At 41.3% G+C, this 25,105-nt stretch overlaps 1 protein-coding gene and 2 long non-coding RNA genes across 16 annotated transcripts in view; 2 read left to right on the top strand and 1 right to left on the bottom strand.

The window, feature by feature from the left end:
- Positions 1-2,782: 2,782 nt before the first annotated feature.
- On the top strand, positions 2,783-4,258 carry LOC105467644 (uncharacterized). The gene is made up of 3 exons (XR_979056.2): positions 2,783-2,926; positions 3,269-3,377; positions 4,106-4,258. It is a non-coding gene; the product is annotated as an uncharacterized lncRNA (long non-coding RNA).
- A 629-nt stretch (positions 4,259-4,887) lies between these two features.
- LOC139364230 (uncharacterized) lies at positions 4,888-6,705 on the bottom strand. The gene is made up of 3 exons (XR_011625678.1): positions 6,570-6,705; positions 6,018-6,469; positions 4,888-5,919 (listed from the first exon to the last, which is right to left on the bottom strand). It is a non-coding gene; the product is annotated as an uncharacterized lncRNA (long non-coding RNA).
- The window catches only part of LOC105467643 (centrosomal protein 128), a 458,395-nt gene continuing 439,634 nt past the window's right edge, over positions 6,345-25,105 (top strand). For 10 of the 14 annotated variants that reach the window (XM_071099780.1, XM_071099781.1, XM_071099779.1 and 7 more), the window contains exons 1-2: positions 6,369-6,517; positions 8,556-8,711. The gene's annotated coding sequence lies outside the window, so the exon portion shown is untranslated. Of the gene's footprint in view, positions 6,518-6,596; positions 6,850-7,530; positions 7,605-8,555; positions 8,712-25,105 lie in introns of those variants that run through there. The other 4 variants (XM_071099786.1, XM_071099789.1, XM_071099787.1 and 1 more) reach the window with 4 other exon arrangements.

Here is a 25,105-nt window from a genome sequence, read left to right on the forward strand (position 1 = left end):
TTCAAAAAGTACCCATTAAAGTGAAGCATTCTATTAGCTCCATTCCAGAACCTCTTTATTGATTAGCTATATTGCTTAACTACAGAAATGTTTTGCGATTTTGGTTTAGTACATTACTAGTGGCTCACTTTGACCTAAATGCATATAAATTGCTGTGTTTTATATCTGTGATGCTCTTGGCAGTGATAATTATCTATAATTAGTAGGTGTGTGGCTGAAAAGAACTTCATGGGATCAACAGAGCTTCAGCACAATGAATGGCTAAAGATGATTCTTTGAGCAGTACGCAATATTATCCTCGCAATATCTTGTTTTTTATCTTGACTCTTCTTAGACTTGAAGGTAACTTGCAAACTTGATATAGAAAGAGTCAACAATTTATGATTGTTTTCTGTCTATGTAAAGAGAATGAATTTCACCACTGACTTGACTGAGAGAGAATTTTGAGTAGTTCCATTTAGTCCCACGTAATCAAGATTTGGGGGATTTCCCTTTTACTTACCTATGACATCATACTTGGTGTCTTCTGTCTTACGACTTATAACTGTGCAGTGATACTACAAGGGAGCTTGACCATCTGTGTTGGCTAGAGGGAACAAAGCAAAATCCAATGATGTAGGTGGTCATCACTTGTGCTGGACAGTCACCAAGAACAATGCAGGCTACTTTTGAAGTAACATCCTCCTCTGATGCCTATGGGCAAAACAGGTAGGTTCAAGCTGTAAATAGCACTTGCTTGAGTGGAGGCTGGGCACTCTGTCAACATAGGCTTTCTCCCTACACCTGCAGGTCTGCCTCCCCAAGCTCCTATTCCTCCCTTTCCAGGACCCCCTTCTTCTCTGTTCTCACATTCCCAGTCAGGAATCTCTTTTCTTTTGCGGGGAATCTCTTTTCTTTTGTCCATGGTATTTCTTTCCAAATCATTTGTTTATAGCATGACTCCTTTGTGACAGCAGGGTTGGCTTCATGGGTTTGTGACCTGTGCAATCACTCAGGGCCCTGTATTCAGCAAGGCCCAGTGCTTAGTTTAATGCTGTGTTGTTGCCATTTTGACATTTTAATCAGTTTTGCAAAAAGGCTTAACATACTCATTTTTCACAGAGTCCTACAACAAATTACACAGCCTGTCCTATCTGAGAATGTTTGTGTTTAATACTCATAAGCCAGGAAGAAAATGAAGTATTCTCTTCTTCTTTTTCTTCCTCAATTCCTCTCCCTTTCTGCTTTCTGTGGTCACATCCCATTTCTAAGGCCATAAGTGCGGAACAACGTAGCTGACAGAAATGGAGATAAGGGGAGAGCCATGGTGAAAAAAAATATAAACATTTGAGGAAACTTTTGGTATTTCAAATATAGTTTTGTGTCACATGGACATAGTGTGCTGTTGTATTAGTCCATTCTCACATTGCTATAAAGAACCACCCGAGACTGTGTAATTTATGAAGAAAAGAGGTTTAATTGACTCATAGTTCCATAGGCTGTACACAAAGCATGGTTAGGGAGGCCTCAGGAAACTTCCAATCATGGTGCTTCGAAGGGTGAAGAGGAAGCAAGCACCTTTTTCACATGGTAGAGTGGGAGAAAGGGAGAGTGAAGGGGGAAGTGCTACACACTTTCAAACAACAGTTCTTGTGATAACTCACTCATTATTATGAGAACAGCAAGGGGGAAATCCACTGCTGTGATCCAATCACCTCCCACCAGGTCCCACCCCCAACATTAGGGATTGCAATTCCATGTGATATTTGGGTGGGGACACGGAACCAAATCATATCAGCTGTTGTTGTTTCATAGTTGTATACATTTGGAAGTTATTGGTGAAATACAACTTCTGTCCCTTCTCCTTGAAACAGCACTACCTCTGTCTGCCACCCACAGCTTCTTACATAACAGCTGTCTTCCCTTCTCTACATTTATTCATTCTAGATGAGTTGGGTTAGGATGCTCAGGTCAATGACTAGCCCCATTCCAGAACCCTTTTATTGACTAGCTCATCTAGGCATTTAATGTTTTGTATGGTTCAAAAGTGTTTCTGATGAAACTGCTCAAGAAACTATATCTAGAATTAGCATCTTGGATCTTACAGGCTGGTGATCTCATTAATGTAACCTTAGTCAAGGCTCTTTAGATTTCAATCAACAGAATGAACCTTAGGCTTCAAAACGGAAATCATCATGAGGCAACAAGGTATTAATACATTCTTTGTTCTAGAACAAAATAATAGAGTACCAATATTCATGGAACTAACATTTTTAGGATGTCATAGTATTTGTCAGCTTACATATAAGGGCAGCTTACATTCAATAATGCTTACCATGGATTAGACACTAGGCTTAGTGCTTTACACACATTAATTTATTTTATCCCCCAAACGACGACAAACGAAGTACTATTTTTATTGTCCACATTTAGAAGAGGAAGAAATGAAGACACAGAGTGATTAAGTAACTTGTGTGAAGTGACATTGCTGATAGGTACTATAATGGACTTGGATCCAAGTGGTTTGGGTCCAGAATCGGTGCATTTAACCACCTCCAGTTGCCTCTAGTGTATCATGAAAAAACAAGTACAGGAAATACAAGCAGGAATTACAAGGCTTGAATCCAGGAACTTGGAAGTTGTCAGGAACCGGGGCTGTATTCTCTTGGGCTTATTTCCTCGTAGTTGTGTAGTTTATTTCCTCTCACTGCTTTACTCACTTCTCTTTGTCTCTGCAGGTTAGCATTATCAGCTGCTTCTTGAACACAGGTGAAGATGGTCACCTCTCTGTGGCAGCCTCAGCTCTTACCTGTACATCAAGACTATTCTAGCAACAAATTGGGAGCTTGAGTCCCCATTTTCAATTCTCAAAGGATAAAGAGCCCAATTGGCCCAAATGGTCTCAGGTGTCTGTCTACTGTTTGTCTAATCAGCCACGGTGAGACAGGTAGGGGCTTTGTATAATATAAACAAGGCCATGGGGGCCCAACACTGTGGGTAGAATCATTTCCAGTTAAGGGGTGATGTGGGTGAGGCATATCAAAAATATCTCCCGCAGCTACCTCAATCCAGGTATTATGTAATGAGAAGATCATTGATGACACTAATCCTGAATAGGTACAATTTTGGGGAAGACATGTTGAAACCTCAACCCCCAATGTTACTGTTTTTGAAAATGGGGCCTTTAAGGAGGTAGTTAAGGTTAAATTAGGCTAGAGTATGAAGTTCTAATTCAATATAACAGGTGTTGTTATAAGAAGAGAGAGAAACCATGTATGTGCTCATACAGGGAAAAGCCTATTTGAGGATGCAGAGAAAAAATGGAAGCCAAAGACAGAGACCTTAGGAGAACCTGAACTTGCTGACACCTTGATCTTGGACTTGCAGCCTTCAGAACTGTGAGAAACAAATTTTTGTTGTTTAAGTCACCCATTCTGTGGTATTTAATCAAATCCCTAGTAAACGAATACATAATGTAACCTCCGTGTGCCCCTACTTATAATACATTGTTTGCAAAGCGTACTGCAAATGATACTTGTATTAGTTCATTTTCACCCTGCTATGAAGAACTATCTGTGACTGGGTAATTTATAAGGGAAAGTGGTTTAATTGACTCACAGTTCTGCATGGCTGGGGAAGCCTCAGGAAACTTACAATCATGGCAGAAGGGGTAGCAAACACATCCTTCTTCACATGACGGCAGGGGAGAGAAGTGGGCAAAAGCCTCTTATAAAACCATCAGCTCTCCTGAGAACTCACTCACTATTATGAGAACAGCATGGGGGAACTGCCCCATGATCTAATCATCCCTCACAAGATTCCTCCCCGGACATGTGGGGATTACAATTCAAGATGAGATTTGGGTGGGGACACACAGCCAGACCGTATCAATACTCTTTGTAGGTTTCTCCAAATCTAAGCTCAGATGATTCTGCTTGATTATGGTATTGTGTTTGTATAATGTGTGTTGGCCACACTGATTAAAAGTAATACATATCTTTGAGAGTTATGAGACAATTTCAGGTAAAATCTATTTTGTTGGCTTTAACTCATTTTGTCTATTTTGTTAAGACACAAAAAACGAAGATTCAGTGATGTGACTTAACTACTTTTTTTTTTTTTTGAGATGGAGTCTCGTTCTGTCACCAAGGCTGGAGTGCAGTGGCACGATCTCAGCTCATTGCAACCTCTGCCTCCCGGGTTCAAATGATTCTCCTGCGTCAGCCTCCTGAGTAGCTGGGATTACAGGTGCCCACCACCAAACCCGGTTAATTTTTGTATTTTTAGTAGCGACGAAGTTTCGCCATGCTGGCTAGGCTAGTCTCGAACTCCTGACCTCACGTGATCTGCTCACCTTGGCATCCCAAAGTGCTGGGATTACAGGCTTGAGTCAGCGCCCCCGCCCTGACTTCACTACATTTTTTGGGATGCCATATCTGTTGACCAAGAGCACACCATAGCTGACAAACAGCTGCTATGAATTTGATAACATATTTAAGCATTTCTTGATCAAAATGAACTAAAACAAAACAAAACAAAACAAAAACTGATTTTTTAACCCTTTGGTGCCAGTTGTTTCCTGTGATGTTTATTTGGTTAATATCACTTTGAAAAATAAAGCCTCTATAAAAGAATCCAATTCTCTAAATATCGTTGAACCAGGGAGGAAAAGCTGTGGACTATCAGTTTTTATTAATGTAGCTCAGGATTACATTGGCTCTTTTGGTAGACATTTCTCCTGCGGTTGATCTGATTATCACTTCTTCAGAAAGTTTCTCTTTTATGTCTTCCATAGAAACCTATGCAGTATTCTATTACACAGAGATTTGTAGTCATTTATTAGTCTTTTTCTCTCACAAGGCTCTGAGCAATTTGAAAGCAAGGTCTATGTTTATTTATTTTCACTGCACCTTCAGTGTATAAAACAATGTCTGGATCCTGGAAATATCCAGCATACATTTACTGAATTATATGAATGAATAGAATTGTTTTAAAAGTTAAAATGTTAACAAATAAACAGTTATTATTATGCCTCTGCATGCGTATGCGGCAATTTTATGGCTGTTCTGAATTATCTTAAACTCTGTCCGGTGGAGTGTATTCTTGAGGAACAATTTCAAATAAGCAGCTTGAAATTGCAAATGCATAGGAGGTCTTTAGAAGAATTATTTTATGTTCAAACCAATATGAGATAGTTTTATGTCTCAGTGTTGGATAGACAAAACTATTCGAATAATTCGACTCTATCAAATTTATGTGCTAATTATTTATGACTCTGCCTGTTGCGGGGGAGGGGTAAGGAGGGACGGAAGGAGAGAAAGGTGGAGAGAGAAAAAGAGACAGAGAGGGGGATATGAACGGAGAAGGGCAAGTGAGGAAAGGGTGAGAAGAAAGATGAAAATTTAAAAAAAGGTTAGGTCTCTTTGAAGGGCTAATAGAGGAGACCAACTGGTAAATGGAGTATAGAGCACAGAATTATTACATTAAGGAACGCTTGTTATTAAACATTATCTAGCTCTTCTTCACGTAGCCAGGAAAGCTTTCACACATCAGATAATACTTGAGTTTAGCCTCAAAGAAGGAAGGGGAAGTGGTCTTTTTGGCGGAGAAGGGCAATTTACATGACTAATTTGTTACTTCTTAGTTTTTCCAAAGTTCAGTTTTTTTATTGAAGTTTTCATTCTCTTCGTGACTGAAACCAACTCCCCTGAGTGGAAAACATTTCTTTTATGTTCTAGAGTGAGGGGATGACACCTAGACTGAAGTAGCAGCAGTCATGAGCTGACAGCCTCATATCTACTTTCGGTGTGCCGGGAATGAGCCATAGGATCTTAGGCAAGTCCCTTCTTCTTTCCAGGCCAAACAGGTTGGACTACATAATCTTCTCTGTTCCCGTCCGGTTCTAAGAATTTGTGAGTCTTTGGAACAATATACTGGACGCTGGTATTAAGGAGATTTTTACATTTCAGTGCTAGAAATTGTTCTTCCCTGTCCTCCCACCGCTCCCTTGCCCTTTTTCTACCACTTCCCCATCTTACCGTAGTCCTCGGGGACTCCTTTTGTTCCCCAGGGAGTAAAATTACAGTCAAGGTTAAGGAAGCATTTTTATTCACTTTCTATCTGGAGTTTGCCTCCTACAAAGGAGGATCGTCCTTTAAAAAAAAAAATACAGCAGGGCAAGAGGGCGCGGCCGAGGGATCAGGCTTCTTTTCCGGGAAAGTTACCCGAAGGCCAGCTGTATGTCATCCTGGGATTTGTAGTTCCTTTTCCGGATCCTCTCCCTTGGTAACTCCTTGATGGTGAGGCCGAGATGGACTACAACTCCCAGAGGGCCAAGCGGCGGCAGCGGGGTCTTGTACTCTCGCTGTGGCTGGGCGGCTAGTTCAAGTTGCCATAGCTGCGAGTCTGGGGAGAGCAGAGTCGGTTGAGTCGCTGCGTTTGGTCAGTTGCACCTTCTGGGTCACTGGTAGCCGCGGGAGCCGGGTGGGGCCTAGGCGATGATCCGGCATTAAGGAGCTGGGGTCATCCTCCGTCTCAGGTACCTGCGCCCACCTCCCCCTTGCCCTTTTTCGACCACTTCCCCGTCTTACTGTAGACGTTTTAGTCCCGCTTCCCCTCGTCCCAGGGGTGGGGACCTCGGAGCGGCGCGGGATCTGGGGTGGAGTCGTGGATGGGTGGAGTGTGTGCAGAGGTGAGGGGAGACGGCGCGCCTGTCATCCCGAGGCCTCCCTCCCTCCGCAGGGGTGTCCGCGGTCAGGTCCTGACCAGGTTATCCAGCGAATCTGGACTGCATTGTCCTTCCTTTGGGAGTAGCTTGCTCTACCGCTAGCATCTGTGAAGCTTTAAGGGACAGGAGATTGGACTCATTCGGTAGGTCCTTCAGAGAACCGTCTGACATTTGCTTGCCTGTCCTGCTATGGAACTTAATTTTTTTTTTTTTTTAAATACCTGTTTTGTAGTCACAAAAAGCTTGCTACTCTCGGGAACGCTGTATTAGTGAGCTCTTTTTCCCGTGCCATCATGGGAATTGCCCCAGCCTTAGCTGTTAGCTGTTCCTTAATTGAATTATTTCGTAAAAAAATACCTGACATTCAATCCCAGCTGCATCTTTTATTGGTTTGATGGAGCCAATCTGTTATGTAGGCGTCTGGTAAAACTCTGCCATTAATTGCAGCATTGATTTGAGTATTATGTAAAGTATCTAGCACAGTGCCTGGCACCCTGCAAGTGCTCAGCATTTGTTTTTTATTTTTATTAATTATGCAGATTAGTGTTGTCTAATACAAATACGGCGTGAGCCACACAGGTGAATTTAAATTTTTAGTACCAACATTAAAAAAGTAAAAAGAAACTGGTGAAATTAATTTTAATAGTTTATTTAGCACAATATAGAAAAATGTTTTCAATGGAGTAATATAAAACTTATTGGGAGTTTTACTTTTTTTTTTTTTTTTTTTTGAGACGTGATCTGGCTCTGTTGCCCAGGCTAGACTGTAGTGGCGCGGTCTGGGCCCACCGCAACCTCCATCTCCTGGGTTCAAGCGATTCTCCTATCTCAGCCTGCGGAGTAGCTGGCCACCATGCCCGTCTATACGTTAAAAAAAAAAATAAGTCTTCAAAATCTGGTGTGTATTTTCCGTGTATAGCATATGTCAGTTTGACCTGGCTGGAGCTAGAGCTCAGTAGCCATGTGTCTAGTGACTACTGTACTGGACAGCACAGAGATAAGGTTAAATCTCGGCAGTTTCACATTGGCATACATAAATTTGGTTGTGCCTATGACTCATGGGTTATGGTGGCCGTTTTGTTAGAAGAATGAAGTGTGCAGTGTACGTATGTTCTCTCAGCATATCTTGTCTGCCATTGCATAACCTGAGTCTCTTTGAACTGTTTCTTGACAGTTTTATTTTGATTAGCTTTTTCAGAATACCTTTTTTTTTTTTTTTTTTCCTTGAAATGGTTTATAGATGTATTCCCAGATCTACCTTTTATGTAGACAACTCCCAGTTCTCTGGATCACTTCCTGTGGATTCTTAGAGATTGCTTCGAAAGCAGTCACAAATAATTGAAAACATTTCTATCCGTAGCTCTTTCCTACAACCAAAGGCATTTTACTTTTATTTATTTAATTGTAGCTTAGTATGGGAAGAACTGGACAGCTTATAAAATATTTCCTTTAGGAGTGTTAGACTGGCTTAGAAGTACCATTGGGTCACCACACTCAGAAGTAACAAGTTAACTGTATTACCTGACTTAGTTACCAACTTTTAGACATGCTCATGGCGTGGTACTTTTGGCTAGACTTGGGCTGCGGTTCACACTGGAGCATGAACTCTCTGGCAAGCCCCAGGGATGACCAGGCATGGATGGGAGTCGCCAGTAACAATATGTTGACTGGGCACTTGGATGTGAAGAATTGTAGTGAGGTCACTTGGGCTTTTGAATGATTCTAGGAGCATTTTCTCTGTTCTGCGTTATGCCATAGTCTGTACATAGGGACCTAATTTTCATATTTCATTATTTAAAAATGTTTAAAGTTGTAGGTATGTCTTACCCCTTGTTTTGTTTATTTGTAGGTGGTTTGGGGAAAGTCTAGGGGCAACCAAAGATCATCTGCTTGACTAGGCCCTTTGCCCTGAACCTCATGAAGAAATGATAGGAGGCAGACATATGTGCCTAAAAAGAGCGTTGAGCTCAGAGAAGAGCAACTCGGAGCTTTGGGGGTGTGCTTTGTAAGTATGCTTTCTCCCTGAATTTCGGAGATAACACATGTTTTTGCATATTTATGGTGGAAAAGACTATGCCAACAAATAGAGTTTTGGAAACAAGAAGCCCCTTTCTAATATATAGTATAAAAATAAAGTATAGAATGGTTGTGTATACAATGTTACAAACATTCAGATGAACAAACTAGTTAAGTTGAGATGTCCTTAACCTTAATAAAAGCAACAGTGATGCAGCTGTTTTTATTAAACAAGAAAATGAGAACCTATTTTGTCTCAGGCACTCTGTCAGGCACCTTTTACAGGCATTATATAATTCCTTTATCATGCTTTTACAAAGGAGGCAGTTGAGTCGCAGGTTATTTGATTTGTTTGGGATTCTGGAGCCAAAAGAGTGGTCACTGTTTCCAGGTCTTCTGACTCCAAATTTCAGTCCCACCCACTGCCAAGGGGCTTCATTGCTGTTTATAAGTGCCCTCTAATAGAGTTTGATTCATATTCAACATTTTTGGGTTAAGTGTACCATATATGGCATAGTGTGTAGTTGATTCATCTCTTTCAATGTTCAAAAAGTTGTATTATCTTTCTTAGTTTTTTTTTTTTTAAATATAGTGGTCCTTATATTATTATTGAGGTAAGAGATCATTATAATTTGTGATTTCCATAAATAAATTCAACATGAATTTATAATTGATAATTAAGGGTGTAATGTTAAAAGTTTAAATTTACAACATAGATATAAAAATTCTGGACCTTTCTTTGGATTTCATATTGTGCTTCAATAAAAGGTTCTGAAACATAGAGGGGAGACACACTGTGGCCTTGCAATACTAACACTGTGTGGTGGGGCGTGGTGGTTCACACCTGTAATCCCAGCACTTTGGGAGGCTGAGGCGGGCAGATCATGAGGTTAGGAGATCGAGACCATCCTGGCTAACACGATGAAACCCTGTCTCTACTAAAAATACAAAAAAATTAGCTGGGCGTGGTGGCGGGCACCTGTAATCCCAGCTACTTGGGAGGCTGAGGCAGGAGAATGGCGTGAACCCGGGAGGCAGAGCTTTGTGCGCCACTGCACTCTAGCCTGGGCAACAGAGCAAGACTCTGTCTCAAAAAAAAAAAAAAAAAAAAAGAATACTAACACTGTATATAAGATCAATGGTGTACAAACTTTATAGGATTAGGCCAGGTGCATTGACTCATGCCTGTAATCCCTACACTTTGGGAGGCCAAGGCAGGAGGATCACTTGAGCCTAGGAATTTGAGAATACCCTGGACAACATAGCAAGACCCCTTCTCTACAAAAAAAAAAAAAAAAAAATTAGCCAAGCATGGTGGCATGCGCCTTTGGTCCCTACTACTCAGGAGGCTGAGGTGGAATGATTACTCGAGCCCAGCAGGTCGAGGCTGCAGTGAGCTGTGATCACACTACTATACTCCAGCCTGGGTGACAGAGTAAGATGCTGTCTCAAAAAAAAAAAAAAAAAAATTAGGATTAAATAATTTTAGAGCTGGATGGGGGGCCTATTAGGATAATTTGGTCCAGAAATTTTGGAAATAATATAAAAATAATCTAGATTTATTAGATTATTAAAAACTATATTAGCATGTATATTATAGAATACACTATCCATGTAATGTCTCTGGGTTGAATCTGATATGAAGTAGTTTCAATACATTCATACTGTCGTATAGTGTGTTTTTCTTTTTTGTAACAACATAGTGTTACAGGTCAGCACTTAGGATTCAACCTTGTCTCTTTTAACAGATACATAGTATCCCAGTGATTAGATACATTTAATGTATTCTTATCCAGTGGATTTATATTTTTTTCTTACTCTTTTACAAGTATAAAAAAATTCATTCACTCTATTGCCCAGGGTGGAGTGAATGAATGTGCTCATGGATGAATGGATGAGTGAATTAAAATTTCTGAAGAATTTCTACAGTGAAATTCTTATGCATATGTCTATATGTAAAATATATCTATATAAACATCTTCTTTTATCTTCCTAGGATAATAGTCATAGAAATAGATTTTCTGGGTCAACATCTATGTATATTACGGATTGATTGATTGAGACAGGGTCTCACTCTGTCACCCAGGCTGAAGTGCAGTGGTGCGATCTTGGCTCACTGCAGCTTCTACCTCCCAGGCTTGAGAAATCCTCTCACGTCAGCCTCCCGAGTAGTTAGGACTACAGGTGTGCACTACCACACCTGGCTAATTTTGTTTTATTTTTTTGTAGAGACCAGGTCTCACTATGTTGCCCAGGTGCATCTCGAACTCTTGGGCTCAGGCAGTCCTCCTACCTTGGCCTCCCAAAATACTGTGATTATAGGCATGAGCCACTGCGCCTGGCCTGTATTATTTATTTTTACTTGTATTGCCAGGTTTTTCTCCAGAAAAGCTAATGTAGCTTTTTTTTTTTTTTAAATTTTTAATTTTTGTGGGTACATAGTAGATATACATGTTAATATAGTTTTTTATAGTTAATACTCTTACAACAAGGTATAACTTTGCTAACCCTGTGAGAGGTTTTTTTCATCTGTATAAAACAGATAGACAAGAATATCATTTTATTATTTTAATTTGCAATTATTTAGTGAAATAACAAATAGCGTTTGTTAAGGTCATTTGATTTCTGTGAATTGTCTGTTTATATATCTTTTGAGTCTTTTACAACCGGACTGTTCTTTTTCTTGTGTTTTTGAAAGAGCTGATTAACCCTTTGGTTCCCATATAACGCAACTATTTTTGTGAGTTTTTCTTTTAGTTTTTAAATCTTGTTTCTGGTATCTTGTTGTCACTAATTATGAATGACCCGAAGAGGCTTATCAGGCCTTTATCAGATATGTACACCTCTCTGAAATTTCTATAATGCTGGTGCTTGGAGTATTTGGGAGATGGGAATATTTGTGGTTACATGAATCCATTTAATTCATTCTGATAAAGACCTTCCTTCCTTCCTTCCTTCCTCCCTTCCTCCCTTCCTCCCTTCCTCCCTTCCTCCCTTCCTCCCTTCCTTCCTTCCTTCCTTCCTTCCTTCGACTCCAGCACTCATGCTGGAGTGCAGTGGTGTGATCTTGGCTCACTGCAGCCTCGACCTCCTGGGTTCGAGTGATCCTCCCACCTTGGCCTGTCAAAGTGTTGTGATTGCAGGCATGAGCCACTGTGCCTGGCTTGATAAACATTTAGAATCTACTCTGCCGACAGGGTTTGCTATGAAACAGGTGCTTGTGAATGGATGAATAAGTGCTTGTGAATGAATGTGCTCATGGATGAATGGATGAGCTTTAATTCTCTGCTTCCAGGCACTGGTCCATTTGATTCTGCCTCCTGCTTTGAGGTGCTGGACCATGGTGGACTCCTGATGAAATCAGAGCAAAAATACGGCCTGGAACTGAGCCTGCTAGGTTTTGGTTGTGGAATAGAGATGTCTGTGTGGAAGAAAGCTTTCTACTTTTTTGAGTTTGGGCAAGTTAACTTTTGGAAGCTGTTTCCTTACCTGTGATATTGGTTACAGCTATGTTTACTCTACAGGGCTGTTGTTGGGGTTAAATTAGTTAATACAAGTAAAGTGCTTAGAACAGGGCCTGGCACAGAAACGGGCCATTTAATTGTTGAGTTATTAATATTATTGCTTCTACCATGATGACCGCCACCACCACTACCATCATTATTGTATTCTTTAAAAATGATTAATTTCTGTTTCACTTAAGCTAGCTCATGTGTGTTCCGTTTTTTTGGGGGGACTTACAGCCTTAATTACAACAATAAGTACTTTATTCTTTTTTTTTTTTTTTTTTTTTTTGTAGACAGAGTCTCACTGTGTCACCCAGACTGGAGTACAGTGGTGCAATCTCGGCTCACTGCAACCTCTACTTTCTGGGTTCAAACAATTCTCCTGCCTCAGCCTCCCAAATGGCAGGGATTATAGGTGCTCAGCACCACACCCAGCTAATTTGTGTAGTTTTAGTAGAGACGGGGTTTCACCATGCTGGCCAGGCTGGTCTCGAACTCCTAACTTCAAGTGATCCACCCACCTCGGCCTCCCAAAGTGCTGGGATTACAGGCATGAGCCACTGCGCCCACCCAAGCCCTTTGTTCTTATCAGCTTATTTTGCTTTTAGGGAAGAGTACTTTTACTCACTGGTACACCTGTTTTTTTGTTTTTGTTTTTTTGCCTTTTCGCCACTGCCATTTACATGTAACAAGTGTATTGATTTAAAAGTTGAGTTTTGGAAATAGTCTTCTTGCCTGGATTTGAATCCTGGCTCTGCCACTTAAGTTACTTTGCTTCTTTAAGCCTTAGTTCTCTTTTCTATAAAATGGGGATGATAATAATAGTGTTATGAGGATTAAATGAGAGAGCATACGTAAAGCACTTAGTACAGAAATTAGTCCATAGAAAACCATAAATCAATAGCTATTATTATTTAAATAAAGTTGAACATTATTATGCCTTTGTATAAATGTAAGCAAGTAATATATCATAGTCTCATAATTTTACAGAAAAGCAAACTAAAACAAATTTTCTTTTCTGTCTTGGTTTATATATGTTTCCAGTTGTGCGGTCTGCTAGTTATTTAGAAGGTTGCTTTAAGGTGTGGTTTGAATCCAGGCTTTTCTAGCTGCTTAACTACTGGGAGCCTTAGTAGTTCTTCATTTGCCAAAAAGGGACTACTTTGTTCATTTAAGAAGTAAATATTGAATGTGCCAAACACTAAGACACTATTCTGGAGCCTGGGAATAGATAAACAAGAGCTAGTATGTGCCCTTGGGGAGGTTAGAAATCCTCTTTGTAAGGTTGGCCTGAGGTTAAGCCAAGCTTTGCAGAGATACTTGACTGTATGCAAAGTACCTTTCATACCGAGGTGCTCAGGAAATGGTGATTCTCGCGTTTGTACCTCTGATGTTCTGATTTCCAGCTATGTGCGCCAATCGTTAAATCCAGTATGTTTCTACTTTATCGATGTTTTAAAAAACATTTCCTATCGATACCTTTAATTTTAAGGTCTGCTCAATAAACTTTTGCTAAAGGATGGTCTTTGAGTTCTTAGGCAAGAAATCATGATCTTCTTCCTGACCCTTAAAATTGGCTGTGCCATAGTTTGCTGAACCATCTGGTACTGCAAAGCAGTTTCAGGATGAAGGCCATTATTTGTGTAACTTATTAAGACAGGAGGCTTGAAAGCTGGGAATTAACTGCAGAGGGTAGGGAAAGTATGTCACAGTGTTTGCAGGAAAGAAGTGTAGCAAACTATCAGCCGGTGGTTGCACAGGACTCTCAACAATAAGTGCCTTGCTTGCATGGATCCTAATGGTAGATAGGGCTTGTCTGAAGTCTGCCATCTTATTTCTTGTATATTGGACCTGCCTGGCATCAGAACCTCAACTATTTTGCAATCTGAGGCTTATTTCCCACACATAAATATTCCTTTCTAGCTACTAATCTCTTTCTTTCTTCACATATCCAGACTTCCTAAAAGAATGATTTATACACAGTGCTTCTGCTTTTTCACCTCCTGTTTTCTCCACAACCTGGCATCATCCTCACCCAAGCTGTTTTACTGAGACTGCTTTTGATACAGTCACTAGCACTTCCAAAGGATACTTTCTATTCCTTTTCCTACTTGGCATATTTGTTGCATTCATCTCTCAGTTAGAGTTCAGTCAGCATTTGCCCCTAAACAGGCGAGACAGATGTCTCACAGTAATTTTAACAGGGAAAGTTTAACATACAGCAGCAGTTGGTAAACCATATCCCATGGGCTAAATTTAGCCTACCACAGGTCGAATCAAGCGACCCCATTCATTTATAATTGTCTGTGCTTTTGTGCTACAGCTGGCAGAGGCTAATAGTTGTGGCAGAGAAAAAAAGTTTGCTGACTCCTGATATAATTAACTATAAGGGGATTATCAGTAAAAGGACAGAGATGACTCTAAAGAATCCCCTGGGCTGAGAGAGAGTGCCCAAAGGAGGTATAAATGGGAGGGGGCTCTCTTCAAGGCTGGGATTCAGACCTTGTTGGAGAAGGTGTGGCTATAGCCCCCAAATGGTGGAGAGACTTGCTGAGTTACTGGGCCATAGCTGATCCGCAGTTGCTGGACAAGGAGGGGACACTGTTCCTAATTAAAGGCGGAGTGATGCTGGAAAGCAGGGAACCGCACCACAAATGATGGGCAGGAAACACCTCTCCAGGATGCTGGTAGGGTGAAGCAGAGGGATTGACTGTGAGGGTGTCTGTCAGATTCACTAAGAATCTGAGTAGGGGTTGGGTTACTGAAACTTGATGGGAAGCTGCCCAATGCAGGTACTGCTGACACTTGATGGAGTTGGGTACCACTGGATATCACTCACACAGGATGCTGAAATGAAAATGCAACAAATGGGAAACGTGGAACCAGAAAGAGAAGCCCCTTCCTCCTGCAGTGTCCTTTTAAAAAATCATTATTATGATGATTATTATTTTTGGTTTCAATAGCTTTAAGGCAGGGGTCCCCAACCTTTTTGGCACCAGAGGCACTTTTCATGGAGGACAATTTTTTTACGGACTGGGAGGCAGAGAGAAGGATGGTTTTGGGATGATTCAAGTGCATTACATTCATTGTGCGCTTTATTTCTGTTATTATTACACTGTAATATATAATGAAATAATTATGCTACTCACCATGGAGTCAGTGGGAGCCCTGAGCTTTTTTTTCCTGCAACTAGACAGTCCCATCTCGGGGTGATGGGAGATAGTGACACCCAAAGTGTGTTGCTTATGTCCATTCTACTCTGTAGTCTCATTTTGGTTGCTGTCACTGCAGAAAACCCTGCTTCACAAAGATAGGATGTTGGCAATGGAAGCAGGCTTTTTGGTGCACAAGGCAATCTCAGGATATTTTGCCTTGACTTAAATCCAGAACATACAGAGGTTTGAAGTTGTCTCATACTTTTAAGGCCAGAGTCATTTGCAGTCTCAAGAGGTTGATCCTCTTCTAGCATGGACAAAGTTGATTCACCTGGTTTATTTACAAGTGGGTCATGGAACCGTTTCTTCCCAATTTGGGGATCTTTGGTGGTTGAGAAGTATGTTGCTCTGCTCTCATGCTGCTACAAAGAAATACCCGAGACTGGGTAATTTATAAAGGAAAGAGGTTTAATTGACCTACAGTTCTGCATGGCTGCAGAGGCCTCAGGAAACCTACAGTCATGGTGGAAGAGAAGCAAACACGTCCTTCTTCCCATGGCATCAGGAGAGAGAAATGCCAGGCAAAGGAGGAAAAGCCCCTTATAAAACCATCAGATCTTGTGAGAACTCACTACTATCACGAGAACAGCATGGTGGGTAACTGCCCCCATGAGTCAATTACCTCCCACCAGTCTCTCCCACGACACATGAGTATTACGAGAACTACAATTCAAGATGAGATTTGGGTGGGGACACAGCCAGACCATATCAGGAAGTAATGCTCAAACTCCTTTGAAAGCTGAGATAGATGATCATACACCAGCTGGGAGAAAGGAGGCCCTGGCTCAGTCTCTTTCAAAATCTCTGCTAATATTTGAAACATGTCAAAACTCCCAGTGTTCACTGGTTGCCCCCATAAATCTAGTTTGGTTTTGAATGCATCCACTTTATCTGCTGACTTGAACACAGTTGTCGTTTTCCCATGAAGGGACAGATTGAGTTTGTGGAGCAGGTTGAATTTGAATATGTCACACAAATAAACAAGTTTTGCAACCCATTTGTCACTGAAATGTGCTGCCAGTAGTGACTATTTCTAAAAGAGCTCTCTGGAGCGGCTCTTGTAACTCAAAATCTCTGGCCAGTGACCTACCATTAGAAAGCCATCTCACTTCTGTGTATAAGAGATGACGTGTGTACTCCGCATCTATCTCCTCACAGAGCTGCAAGAACAGACATGAGTTAAGGGCATGTACTTTAATGTGACTGATAATTTTAATCACATCCTGCAAAACGTTGTTAAGTTCAGGTGACATTTTTCAGCTACCCAGCATTTCTCCATGGATGACACAGTGCATAGACTCATATTCAGAAGCACCCTCTTTGACTTGAGTAGTGAAACCAGCAAGCCATCCAGTCATGGCAGCTGCTCTGTCTGTGCACATACCAACACAAAATGACCAATTTGGTTTTCTTGATATGTAGTCATTCAAAGACTTTAGTAGTTCTGCAGCTGTGGTGTTGGTTGGCAACAAAAGTACACATATGGTATCCTCATGCACATCCTCCTGAAAAATATATCGCATAAAAGCAAGCATTGGTGCCTTATTGTCAACATTGATAGGCTCATCAACCTGGATTACATACCACAATGACTCATTAATCCTCTTTAACAATTGTACCTCAGTATCCTCTGTTATTCATCAATTCATCTAGTTATAGTGCTAACCAAAAGAGGAACATGTGCTACCTGTTGAACTGCAGTCTATCCTAAAAGTTCATGACAAATGTCCTTAGCAGCAAGCAGGTCAACTCTTCACCAACAGCGAAGGACTTCTTAGCTCTAGCAATGTGGTTAGCCGCTAAGAATGATGCTCACAGTGCACATTCATTTGATGAAGTGGTGACCTTCAATAATTGCTTCTGTTCTTTGTGTTCATGTTTTTTTCCTTTGAAAAACTCCAAAGGCTTGTCTTTTAATGCAGGGTGCATTGTCTCCATGTGGTGAAGCAGTTTTGAAGGTTTTATGGCTTTATTGCATAGCTGGTCACCACATATACAAAGCAGGCTTGGAGAAGGTGAATCACCTGTTGCAATGAACTCTTACTTTAAGTAGGACTCTTGGTAATTTTTTTAAATGTAGTTTTCTTTTTTGTTGGCACTTTTAGCATCTTCTGCTGTCCCGTCATTGGATCTTTCCCCCTTTTCAAAGAAGCTCTCCAGTGATGTTTGGTTTTTACTCATTTTGGCTAGGGTTAGCTTGTGGGCTTACCAAAACAGTGACTGAGACAAGCACATAGTGCAGGCAAGAGGTATGGACAGAAGTGGTAAATAAAAGAATGGGCAGGCCACGTGTAGACTGAAGTAAGTATCAGATTCTGACTTAAAGCCTGCCGCCAGATGCAGCTTGTCACTTGCTACTCACTGGTAGGGTTTGGATATGAGTCTGCAAGCCGTCGATTTACTAAGGCCTCTGTGTAGTCAAACCTCTCTGCTAATGGTAATCTGTATTTGCAGCCGCTCCCTAGGAATAGAATCACCACCTCCGCTCCACCTCGGGTCATCAGACATTAGATTCTCATAAGGAACACACAACCTAGATCCCTCGCCTGCACAGTTCATAGTAGAGCTTGTGCTCCTAGGACAATCTAAGGCCACTGCTGATCTGACAGAAAGTGGAGCTCAGGTGGTAACACAAGTGAAGGGGGGCGGCTGTAAATACAGATGAAGCTTTGCTCACCCACCCACTGCTCACCTGCTGCTGTGCATCCCGGTTCCTAACAGGCCATGGACTGGTAGTGGTCCTTGGCTCATGGCTGGAGACCCCTGCTTTAGGGTGCAAGTGGTTTTTGGTTACATGGATGAATTGTATAGTGGTGAAGTCTGGGATTTTAGGCACCTGTCACCTGAGTAGTGTACATTGTACCCAGTGAGTAGCTTTTCATCTCTCAACCCCCTCTCACACTGCCCCCTTCTGAGTCTCCAGTGTCCACCCTACCACTCTGTATGTCTTTGTGTACCCATAGCTTAGCTCCCACTTATAAGTGAGAACATGAAATATTTGGTTTCTGATTTCTGTGTTACTTAGAATAATAGCCTCCGGTTCTAACCAAGTTGCTGCAAAATACATTATTTTGTTCTTCTTTATGGCTGAGTAGTATTCCCATGGTATACATATGTACCACATTTTCTTTATGCATTCATCAGTTGATGGGCATTTAGGTTGATTCCATATCTTTGCAATTGTGAATTGTGCTGTGATAAACATAGATGTGCAGCTGTCTTTTTGACATAGTGACTTATTTTCCTTTGGGTAGATACCCTATAGTGGGATTCCTGAATCAAATGATAGATCTACTTTCAGTTCTTTGAGAAATCTCTGTACTGTTTTCCGTAGCGGTTGTACTGATTTACATTTCCAGCAGTAGTGTATAAACATTCTTTTTTCATTACATCGATACCAATATCTGTTGTTTTTTGACTTTTTAATAATGGCCATTCTGCTGGAATAAGGTTGTCTTATTGTGGTTTTCATTTGGATTTCTCTGATTATGATACTGGTCTTTTTTTTTCATATTTGTTGGCCATTTGTATATCTTCTTTTGAGAAATGTCTATTTATGTCATTTGCCCACTTTTTAAGAAGATTACTTTCCCCCCCCAATATGTTTGAGTTCCTTGTAGATTCTGGATATTAGTCCTTTGTTGGATACATAATTTGCAAGTATTTTTTCCCATCCTGCAGGTTATTTACTCTGATGATTATTTCTTCTGCTGTGCATAAACTTTTTGGTTTTATTAGGTCCCATTTGTTTATTTTTGTTTTTGTTGCATTTGTGGTCTTAGTCATAAATTTGTTGCCTAGGCCAATGTCCAGAAGAGTTTTTCCTAGGTTTTCTTCTTAAGTTTTTATAAGTTTAGGTCTTAAATTTAAATCTTGAATCCATCTTGAGTTAATTTTGTATATGGAGAGAGACAGGAATCTACCTTCTTTCTCAGGAACACCTATGATTCTTAGGTTTGGCCATTTTACATAATTCCATATTTCTTGGAGATTTTCTTCGTATCTTTTCATTCTTCTTTCTTTATTTTTGTCTGATTGATTTACTTAGAAAGCCTTGTTTTCGAGCTCTGAAATTCTTTCTTCTTGGTCTAGTCTAGTGTTAAGAGTTTTTGCTGCATTTTGTAGTTCCCTAAATGTGCCTTTCACTTCCAAAAGTTCTCATTTTTTTTTTCTTTGAAATGTCTGTCTCTTTAGAAAATTTTTCATTCATATCCTGAATTGTTTCATTGATTTCTTTATGTTGGTTTTCACCTTTCCCTTTTATCTTCTTGAATAACTTAATAATCAACCTTTTGAATTTTTTATCTAGTATTTCAAAAATTTCACCTTGGTTTGGATGCATTGCTGGAGAGTTAGTGTGATCTTTTGGGAGTGTTATGGAACTCTCTTTTTTCATATTGCCAGAATGATTTTTCTAGTTTCTTTCTTATTTGGGTAGACTGTTTCTTCTAATTATTTTTGAATTTGTTTTTGATTGGATAGGGATTTTTAAGAACTTTCTTCTCCCCCCTGCCCTGCCTTGAGGATATGACTTTAATGTTTATAGTTGATTGTCACCTAGTTTTGGCTTTGGGTACTTTCAATGCCAAAGACTCTGTATGAGTTTCCTGGTTATAGAAAATCTTTGTGTGATGGCTTTCTCTGGTGCTGGTTATAGTAGCAATGTGCTGGGTGTGTGAACAGGTTTACTCTCTCCTGTGGGGCTGGAGTGAGAAATCTTATGATGCTTACCTCATTCCTCAGTGGTATGCACTTAATTTTTTTTTTTTTCTATTGTTTTATTTACTGGGTTGAACAGTTCAGGCTACAGGCCAGTAGGAGGTACCCATGGTAAAAAACAGCTACAACTAAAGCAGTTGGGTAAATGCGGTATCCCAGTGGTGGGCAGAGGTCACAGCCTTGACAGAGATGGCTGGGGAAGCTCTCAGTGAAATGCACTGAGGTCTTTTTGTGGGCAAGGGAGGGAGCCACCACAGCCTCCCTTCTGGGCCACCAGGAAAGTGATCCATCTCCTAGTCACACTCTGCATGAAGTGGTCTGACTATTCCCATTAGACAGGCACCTCTTTTCATCTGTGTAGAGGGGGATCGTGACTCTGGCTCTCTTGCAAGTCTGAACCTGGAGGGCACTCCTCTTGTGGGGATGCAGCCACCCTGAAGTGTTATGGAAAGGCTGTCTACAGATGCACCCATGCCATGCTCCTGTGGGAGGAGCCCCAGCTGTGTCTGCAGTGCTGAGTGAGGGGGAGAAAAGTCCCCTTCTCCAAGATCCTTCATGAGCACCAAGGCTGCCTGACAATTGGGGTAGAGCCGCATACTTCCCCTACTGAGCCCAGCACTGCACCTGTGCCTCTGCTGAAAGAAACTTCCCTCAAGTGGAAAGTTCAGGGACTCGGAGCCTGCAGTCTGGTTTCTTTTGTCCGACGGAGTGTCTGCCCTCTTAATGTGGTACGCTCCCCCTTACCCTAGGAGTAGCAGTTTCTCAGGGCCAGACTGCTGTGAATCTTGCTGCTGCTCTGGGTCTAGCCACCTCGTGGGGCTGCCACACTCTAGGCTGGTGCTGGAGAATGTCTACAAGGGATCCACTGCTGTGAACTATCCTCCAGTTTCCCAACAGTGAGTACTAGCATGGCTCTGATGGGGGTGAGAGGAGAATGACACACACTGTGAGATTTCCTTGGTTATAAATAGCCTTAGTGTGTTGGCTTTCTCAAATGCCAGCTGTAGTTGCAATGTACTGGGCCTGTGGACAGACTCAGGGCCTCCTGGTTAACCAGGGTGATGCAGGCAATGGTGGTAGCTGAGGTCATGCATAACGTTTTCTCTTCCTGAGCGCTATGATGTCCCTGCAGATATCGTAATGGGCTGTGCTGGTTTGCTTCCAGCCTGTAGGTGGTGCTTGCAAAAGAGCACCAGTTGCAGTATTAGTGGTGGGAATTGTGCTTGCCTTCTGTTACCCAGGGGAGGTACTCTGGTGTCTCAGGCAATGGGTGGGGCCATGAAGCATGCAAAAGTCTCTGTCGTGTTAGGCTACCAGAGTAGGTGGATGGGCAAAGCTAGTCGGAGCTGGGTCAGGCAAGTCCACAGTCTGGCTCCCCACATTTGAGTGCAAACAGTGGCCCCAGTGGGGATTAGAGGACAGTTCCCTGGTCACAGGGGTCATGTTCCAGGGAGGAACACAGCTACCTCTGCTGTACCGAAGAATCCACAAGGGGAAGGATGGGGTAGCAGGTGTCAGTAAGCCCCACTCAGCTCCCATGAACTTGGCAAGGCAGGTCTCATACCCACGGTGTTGTGCTAGCAGTAGCTAGGTGGGTTCCAGGCAGCCCTCAAAACTGTCCCAAGCCATAAGTGTTCCCAACTGACACAGAAACCAGCTTTTAGGTTGTGCACCTCCTGGTCAGCCCGTGAAGTAGAGGCTCCCAGGTCCTGTGCCTGCAGCTCTAGCACACTTTCTGCCCACTCCTCGGTTCTGACCAAGGGCGTTTGTCCCCACTAAAGATTATATCACAGGTCTCAGTTGGGAGCTTCTCTCAACCTGTGACCACTGTCTCAGTTAACCAGCAGACTTCAGGTGAGGTCCCTTGTGAGGTAGGATCACGAATGGCTTCCCTCTGTCCCTGCTTGGGTCTGGGAGTAAACATGGTTCGATGCTGCTCCTTTTCATAAAACCTCACTGCTCCCTAAGTCAGCACCAGCACTGGGTAGGGTTAAGGTGTTCTCCTGTGTCCTGGATTGCTTGGCTCCCCAGTGGGAGAGTGTATCATGGAGGCAGTCTCTCCCCACTCATGCTCTGGCAACTACCAGTTTTCCTCCTGGTTTATCGTGTAGACTACTGCCCACTGCTTCTTTCAAAGGGTTTGTGGTTTCTTTCAGTGTTTTTAAGTTCCTATGTTGCTTCTTGGAAGAAAATTCGTAGCATGACTTTCTGCACACAATTTTGTTTTTCCAAGTGGGAGAGGCATGCCAACGATGCCTCCATTCCACCGTCTTGGATTTAAAAACAACAACAACAACAAAAAAACAACCCTTCCAACACTTTCTATGACAAAGTTTAACATTATGCTAGCTACAAAGGAGAAATATTTAAAGGCCTCAGCTCTATTTGTGAAGAGCAGACAATGAAGGATGGATTTGGAGTTGAAAGGCAATTCAATGATTACTGGGAAATTGTAAGTTTTTTTTTCTTGCTGTTTTGAAACCCTTCTTTTCATAACTTCTGTTATATAGTTTCCCCTAGTTTTCCACCTACTTTTCATGTTTCTTCTCAATCTCATTTGCCACCTCCTCTGTCTGCCTTTTGTATATTGGAGTTCTTCTGGGGTTTTCTTTGGTTCTACTTCCTTTCTCACCGTGCATTTTTTTCTTGGTGATCTTATCCACCCCTATACTGATGACTATCAAATATTTCCTTAGACTCACATATCCAGTTGCTTATTAGACATCTTTAGTTTGGTATTTCCTCCCTGAAACACAAATTGATCCTCTCCTTATAATTGAAGTTTAGACAAGTTCAATTTAGAACATATGTTCTCCTAAAAGCTCTTTCTTTTCATTGATTTCTTTGCTCAGTTTACTAGTTCAGGATCCATCCAGCTACCAACACCTGGAACTTGTGATTCATCTTTTACTCTTTTACCTTGCCCTCAGAGTTAATTCATCCCTGCTACACTTCATTTCCGCTGCCACTGGCTTAGGTGCCCACCATTCATTACCTAATAGATTGCAACAGCCTCCCAGCTGTTCTGCTGTTGATGTGCTTATTACCGTGTTAGTCTCCACTCAGGATTCTTCAGTTTTTTTTCTTTAGTTATAGTAGTGGCTTTCAAATGTTTTTATTTTCTTTTGAAAATAGTAGAATCATTGAAAAAAACCCATGAAACCATAGCATGAAAATCAGATGAGGGCAGAACTTCCCTGGTAGAAGGATGCAAGAGCTGAGCTTATTTGGATCCTGTCTACTTTTCTCTGAGACAGTTTTTAATTGAATTCTATTTCGTTGTCTCATACACCTGTCAAACTTATGTGCATCCTTCAAGATGAGTGGAAAAATCCTAACCTGACTCCCCAAGGATTTTGTTGTATTACTTAACTCACCATTTACAATACACTTAAAAGTCTTTCTCTCCTGTCAAAGACTATGACTTATTTATTTACTTTCATCTTTCATTTCTAAATGTAGTGACAACTCATTGAATGATGAAAAATCAATTTAAGTATCTGATTCTGTTTCCTAATGTATTATGTTCACTAACATAACAGAACTGACTGGTGGACTGGACAGTTTTTGATTTTGATCTTTTATAAATTTGCCAAAAGGCTTTGAGCAGATGAAGTTACAGAAGAGCACCGATGTAAAGAAGACAGGTACAATTGTTAACTGTTTCTACATGGTAATGTCTGCTGGCTTGTTAACTTTTTCACTTGAAGGATGAGGCAAAGCTCTCAAGTCCTACAGCTATTGAAACTCTATTAGTCCATTTTCACACTGCTTTAAAGATACGACATGAGACTGGGTAATTTATAAACGAAGAGGTTTAATTGACTTACAGTTCCGCATGACTGGGGAGACCTCAGGAAACTTACAATCATGGCGTAAGGTGAAGGGGAAGCAAGCTTGGACCTTCTCATATGGTGGCAGGAGAGAGAAGAGTGAGGAGTGAAGAGGGAAGAGCCCCTTATAAAACCATCAGATCTTGTGAGAACTCACCATCATGAGAGCAGCATGGAGGAAACTGCCTCCATGATCCTGTCACCTCCCATCAGGTCTCTCACTAAATGCATGGGGATTATGGGGATTACAATTTAAGATGAGATTTGGGTGGGGACACAAAGCCTAACCATATCAGAAACAGTGAGAAATACATTCTAAAATTTGAACTTTGTTAATGATTAAGCATAAAATACACTCTCAATTTTCCCTTACCCCCTACATATCAACACAATTACCTTGAACATCTTCTTTGAGGACGATTACCTTGGACAGGGACAGCTGAGGCACTTGGAGGCCACAGAAGCAATCACCTACTTAACATGCACTAGTCAGTCTTTGTGAAATATCACCCCTGATGCTGGGTGCTTATCTTTTATGGAACAGCTTGCAAATCTTAATTGTTTTAAACTGGCTCAGAGGCCAAGAGATTTGGGAATCAATAAATTACAGCTCTCATACATACAAATGTGCATCATTATAATGAAGACAATCTGATGGCTCTTTAGGTCAAATAACAAAAGAGGTGGACTTGAGTTTGTAAAGGCTCATTGTCAATCCTCTTATTACAAGGGTTGAATGCAGTTTTACTCTCTTTAGTTGCAGTATTCAAGTTTGCATATGGGCATTTGTTTTAGATGGATAGATCCTCAGTGGGAGTGAATTGATGAGGATTCGTTATTTGCTCTGGTGGCTGTATTTTTTCTTTATAAGGTTCATTAAGACAGAAGCAACAATATTTATGCCTTTAAATACTGATTTGTTGGGAGCAGCTAAATAAGCTATTCTAAGAATTGTAATATCAGACCCAGAGCTTGCTCTAAGATTCCAGACTTTCTCCCAAGGTCAGCCGTCTTAGTCTTCTCTAGAGATTTGGAAAAAGCTCACGTCTGAAAAGTAGACAGCACAAATGTTGTTGCTTTCTTATTAATAAGAAATTTTGTTGCACCAGC

The sequence above is a fragment of the Macaca nemestrina genome, chromosome 7 (assembly GCF_043159975.1).
Source record: "Macaca nemestrina isolate mMacNem1 chromosome 7, mMacNem.hap1, whole genome shotgun sequence".
NCBI classification, from domain to species: domain Eukaryota; kingdom Metazoa; phylum Chordata; class Mammalia; order Primates; family Cercopithecidae; genus Macaca; species Macaca nemestrina.